Raw genomic sequence first — 5,606 nt, 5'->3', positions numbered from 1 at the left:
ATTTTTTAAATGTCTACTTGTGTGAATAAGAAATTTTCTATTTTAATTATTCAAGCTACTCTAGTCTTTAAACTTTCATACTTTCCCTTAAATATTTCCCACATATGTGACTATTCAAAACTCCACATTTGGCCACGTGTGGTGGCTCATGTCTGTAATCCTAGCACTCTGGGAGGCCGAAGTGGGAGGATCACTTAACCTCAGGAGTTCTTGAGACCAGCCTGAGCAAGAGTGAGATCCCATCTCCACTAAAAATAGAAAAAATTAGTCAGGCATGGTGGCATGCACCTGTAGCCCCAGCTACTTGGGAGGCTGAGACAGGAGGATTGCTGGACCCCAGGCATTTAGGTTGCTGTAAGTGAGGCTGATGCCATGGCACTCTAACCCGGGGAACAGAGCGAGACTCAGTCTCAAAAGAAAAAAAAAAAAAAACCCTCCACATTCAAGGTTTAAGAGTTATAGAAGTGTTATTACTGCTAGATATATTTCATAATCCTACTATCTATCATGAAAAATACTGCAGCAGGCAATATGAAGTAGTGATAAAATCCATCCTATAGACTGAATATTCAAAACTGGCAGAATCGAAATGGCCTAGAGAGAAAACTGGCACCTACCCCTAAGATAATCGAATGTCAAATATACCAATGAATTGATGACAATGGCTACCTCTGGGCTGAAATGAGAGTGAGGAAAAGACTTTAATGCTTTTTGAATGTTTCTACCAGCAGAAAGACTGAATACTTGATTAACCGTATGTGTAAACTTCTAATTCTACAATTTGCAGGAACCTTTAAAATGCTTCATGGTGCTCTATCAGATATTCCCTTTGTCTGGATCTCACTCTTAAGTGATTTTACCCCAAGCAACAGAAAGTAGTCATTTTCAAGGCTTCTTTAACAAGTATTAAGCTACAGTTAATTATATTTATTTCTATCTTCTGTACATTTTGGTCCAGCTGAGGAAAAGAACTAGCCCACAATACAGCATAAGGAGCAGCAAATTCTAAATTATTTTTATCATCTAAGTGGTAAGGTGTGTATATATATGCCAGGATCATTGCTATATTAGGGATAGAAAGATAGACAATTTCCCCCACCTCCAAAACAAATGAAAAGAGCACACAGCAAGAGTCAATTTTAATTTGTCCTTAAATGACAATTACTTCAACATGAGCTATTATGCAAGTTCCTTCAACTTCTTCTTTACTAAATAAAGTAGGTGGACCAATTCCTATGATAGATTTCAACCGTAAAAGTTTTGATCCACACAAGCATGGCTGTTGTGTATGGCCTGCTGCTGTACTCTTTCACCACTAGGTGACGTTCCAACATCGGTAAGTAAAAAGGCTGAGTCTTAATAAACAGAGCAACTGCAGTCATCCAAAGGGATCAACAGGGATTAAAGATGAGAAATTATACACAAGATATTTTAGTACCACTGGATCCTGACATGGAAAGGAGGAGCTGCATTTTTAAGAGAGCTGCTGCATTCATGTGTCTCAACAGAAAAATAAGATATGCAGTAAACACAAAACAAGTAAGAATGGGGAGAGGGAAGGTAGGTATATTAATACTCCCTTTATATAGATTACTCCCAAATTTACAACTGTCTGAAACTAGAATTTGGGGATCTTACAATGTTGTGAAGCAAGTGAGAGAACAGTAACAATTAAAGAGTACATGAACCTATTAGAGAACAAGATGGTTTTACTTAAAGTATAAAATTATGTGGTAAAATATTACTTGTCCGTTCGACTGACAAAAAAACAAAAAAGCAGACAAGCAGCATCCTTATATTAGGTTATTAAGTATGAAATGTCTGATTTCCTTAAGTACTAAGTTTGACAGTTAATATCTGTGACATTTTACTTTGACGCTTCTCATTTTATTTTTATTGTAGAGGTACATCTTTGTTCATTCAAATGCACGTTTTGACTTGTGATTATCTTTCAAACTTTACTTTAGTGCAATTTTTGTACAACCACAGATAAGTCAAAAATTCATATTATTGGCCGGGCACGGTGGCTCACACTTATAATCCTAGCACTCTGGGAGGCCGAGGCAGGAGGATCGTCTGAGTTCAGGAGTTCGAGACCAGCCTGAGCAAGAGTGAGACCCTGTCTCTACTAAAAATAGAAAGAAATTAGCTGGACCACTAAAGATATAGAAAAACTCAGCCGGGCATGGTGGTATATGCCTGTAGTCCCAGCTACTCGGGAGGCTGAGGCAGAAGGATCGCTTGAGCCCAGGAGTTTTGAGGTTGCTGTGAGCTGGGCTGATGCCACAGCACTCTAGCCTAGGCAACAGAGTGAGACTCTGTCTTAAAAAAAAAAAACAAAGTCATATTATTTTCAAATATGAGTTCTGTTGTAAAACCAATACAACACAGCTCAAAATATCAACAAAGTGTTAGGAAAAGATGTGGCTAACGAACATGTGGTATGTTTAAAAAGTTCCATTCTGGTAATTTTAATCTTAAAAATGAGCCACATGGACAACAGGAGACCAAGGTGAATAATAATAAACTAAAAACTGTAGTGTAAGCGAATCCATCTGAACCTACGCATAAATTAACAAGGTTTGACATTATTATTTCTACAATATCAGATCATTCAAGACAAATCCACAAGGTAAAGAAGCTGGATAGATGGGTACCACATAAATTAAACAAACATCAAAAGAAAAATCATCTCGAAGCTTGCCTTTCTTTGCTGTCACAACATAAAGGGGAACCCTTTCTACACCATATTGTCACGTGTGATAAAAAAAAAAATAAGATTCTTTTTGACAATCACAGGCATTTGACACAATGACTGGATAAAGATAAAAGTGCTGAAACACAGTCCAAAACCAAATATTCATCGAAAAAAAAGCTAATGATGACTGTTTGGTGGTCCAGTACTGGTATTATGCACTACAGCTTCATAAAACCTAGTCAATCAATTACAGCAGATGTCTACTACAACCAAGTGGACAAAATGATGAGAATGGCTGTGATTAAACAGCTGATATTGGTCAATAGAGACAGGCCAATCCTCTTACAAGACAACATTCAACCACATGTCGCACAAACAACACTGCTCAAACTACAGAGACTGGACTTAGAAATTCTCTAGTATCCAATGCATTCACCAGACCTTACACAAACTGACCACCACTTCTTCCAGACTTTGAGCCAGTTCTTTTTTTTCTCTCTTTTTTTCTTTTTCTTCCCTTTTTTTTCCCCACACATTCTCAAGTCCCAGGGACCAGTTCTTATAAGAAAAAATATTCAATTCTCGACAGCTGTGAAAAACGCCTTTTGCAATTTCATCACCACTTACTCTCCAGGCTTCTTCACTGTTGACATGAATAAGCTAAACTAAGATGACAAAATGTGTTGATAGTTTAGACACATACTTTGATTAACTGTACTGCTTCTTGTTTGAGATCTAATAAACTGCACTTTTGATTCGAAATTGGACATTTCATATTTAATGGCCTAATATATTGCTGTTAAGAGTGGATCTGCACTATCTTTTTACAAAACCGAGAGTGTATTTAAATTTAAAACCTATACATACTTTATCTAACAAACCCAATTTTAAAATTCCATGACATATCTTACTTATACATAAGCATGTATGTACAAAATATGTACACTTTAGCAATGTTTGTTGCAGGGAAAAAAACCCTAGAACATACCCGAATGTCCACTGATAGAAAAATGGATGAATAACTTATAGAATTAAGGAAGATGAGTTAAATTTATGTATAGAAACCAAGATAGATCTACATAACATATAAAGACAAGAAAAAGGGAATGTCTCATATGCTATTTTTGTAACAACCAAATAATTGTAGATGTGTTTAAAAAAGAGCAAAAAGAAAGGTATAAGATACACACCAAATTGTTAACATTATCTCAGAAGGTGTACATATTGTAAGGCAGAGGTCACCATTAACAATTTCTTCAAATTCCTCTGCATTGTTAGGCCTATGAAATTGAGTACAAAAGTTTTGTGCTCTTTGAGGGTGAGAGTGGGTATTTACAATCAAAAACATCTAGTTGAAACAAGAGTGTTTTAAAACAAACAAAAAGAAAGTATGTGGCATGGGCATTTAATACAATAGGAATTGACAAGAGTTCTAGTAAGAGCGTGTGAAAATAAACTAAATTCATAAGTAAGCCTAATTCCCGCAAACTAAAACAAATTATTTATTTGTTTGTTTATTTATTTATTTTTGTAGAGACAGGGTCTCGCTATGTTGCTCTGGCTGGTCTCGAACTCCTGGCCTCAAGTGATCTTCCTGCCACCACCTTCCAAAGTGCTAGGATTATAGGTATGAGCCACCACGCCCAGCCCAAACTAAAAATTATCCTTGAGTTCAGAGGTAAGGAAAGGGTTTTTGTTGAGTAATGTAAATGAATGTTTCTTCCATTTTCATGCAAATTAGTAACTATCTCTTTTAAACTGTAAAACTATTAATCAAAAATCTCTTAATACCTTTTGACATTGCAACCAGCAATTTAAAGATTATGTTTGAAATTTAAATATTCATTCATTCATTCTAAGACTCATATTTTTCACATTTTACCATACCTAAAATCAGGATGCAGCTTACATGGAATCTTACTGCTGCTGTCAGCAGGTGACTGCTGTGATACAGTTATTGCACACATATGGTCAAAACTGGCCTCACTGTTCAAACTATTGTCATCTCAGTTAAGTAACATGCCCTGCTGGTAGTATTAATATTATACAATGTTGAGTTTAAATTGTTGATTAAAGTATGCAAAAAAGATTACCCTGTACTTACATAATAAAACAAAAATAATATGTACAGAAAGGTACCAAAATAGAGCAGCAGAGGAAAAGTCAGGATGAGAAAAAGCAGGCAATGGGAGAAGGTCAGGACTAGGCAAGAGTAGAGAAGAAAAAAAAGAAAAAAGAACAGAAGAAAACTTTCCAGAGGATTATAATTCTAAGTCTTCATTATGTTAGGAAGATACATATAAATCCCTGAAATCTTCATTTTTCTTATTAATAGCAAACCTAAAAATAATTTGTTTTCATTAACTCAGCATGGTTCACTCCAGAATTATTGTATTATGATTACAAGAAAGCAAAATTACTTTTATTCATGATCTATAGTATACTATGGTTCATATTTAATTCTTCCAGATATTATGATTTGAAGATCTAACCAAAAAGAAGCAAAAAATCACCAGGAAATTGTTCTGTACAAAAAGTACAATCCTTCAAATTTATAATTGTAACTGATAGGCGCTTGGCTCAGTTTTTTAAAGTTACATGAATTTGGGTTTTTCCACTTTATTCTTTTTTCCAATCTGAAACCTACCCAATGCTGACTCAAAAGAAAGATAGCACAAAGCCCCTAACACCTATACTCAACAAGTATTTCAAAAATACAGTAATATAAATTGCCATTGAAGGGGATAATGGCCTTACTTATGGTAAGAACAGAAATGTTAACTTTCTAACTTCCTATGGTCATCCTGTAATCCAATATCCAGGATTTAAAACAAAAAAGCAATGTATTTGGGTACTATATCAACCACAATAGTAACAGACATCTGTACAGGGATACTTAGTTTACTTA

General features: G+C 35.2%; 1 protein-coding gene across 4 annotated transcripts in view; it reads right to left on the bottom strand.

Annotated features, from left to right (window-relative positions):
• ATP13A3 (ATPase type 13A3) overlaps nucleotides 1-5,606 on the bottom strand; it is a 103,333-nt gene that overhangs the window by 69,616 nt on the left and 28,111 nt on the right. The gene's annotated exons all lie outside the window — the stretch shown is intronic.

Source organism: Propithecus coquereli, unplaced genomic scaffold (genome assembly GCF_000956105.1).
Source record: "Propithecus coquereli isolate 6110/MARCELLA unplaced genomic scaffold, Pcoq_1.0 Scaffold10, whole genome shotgun sequence".
Lineage (NCBI taxonomy): Eukaryota > Metazoa > Chordata > Mammalia > Primates > Indriidae > Propithecus > Propithecus coquereli.
The sequence above is the reverse complement of the archived record's forward strand: the minus strand, read 5'-3'. Positions and strand labels throughout refer to the sequence as shown.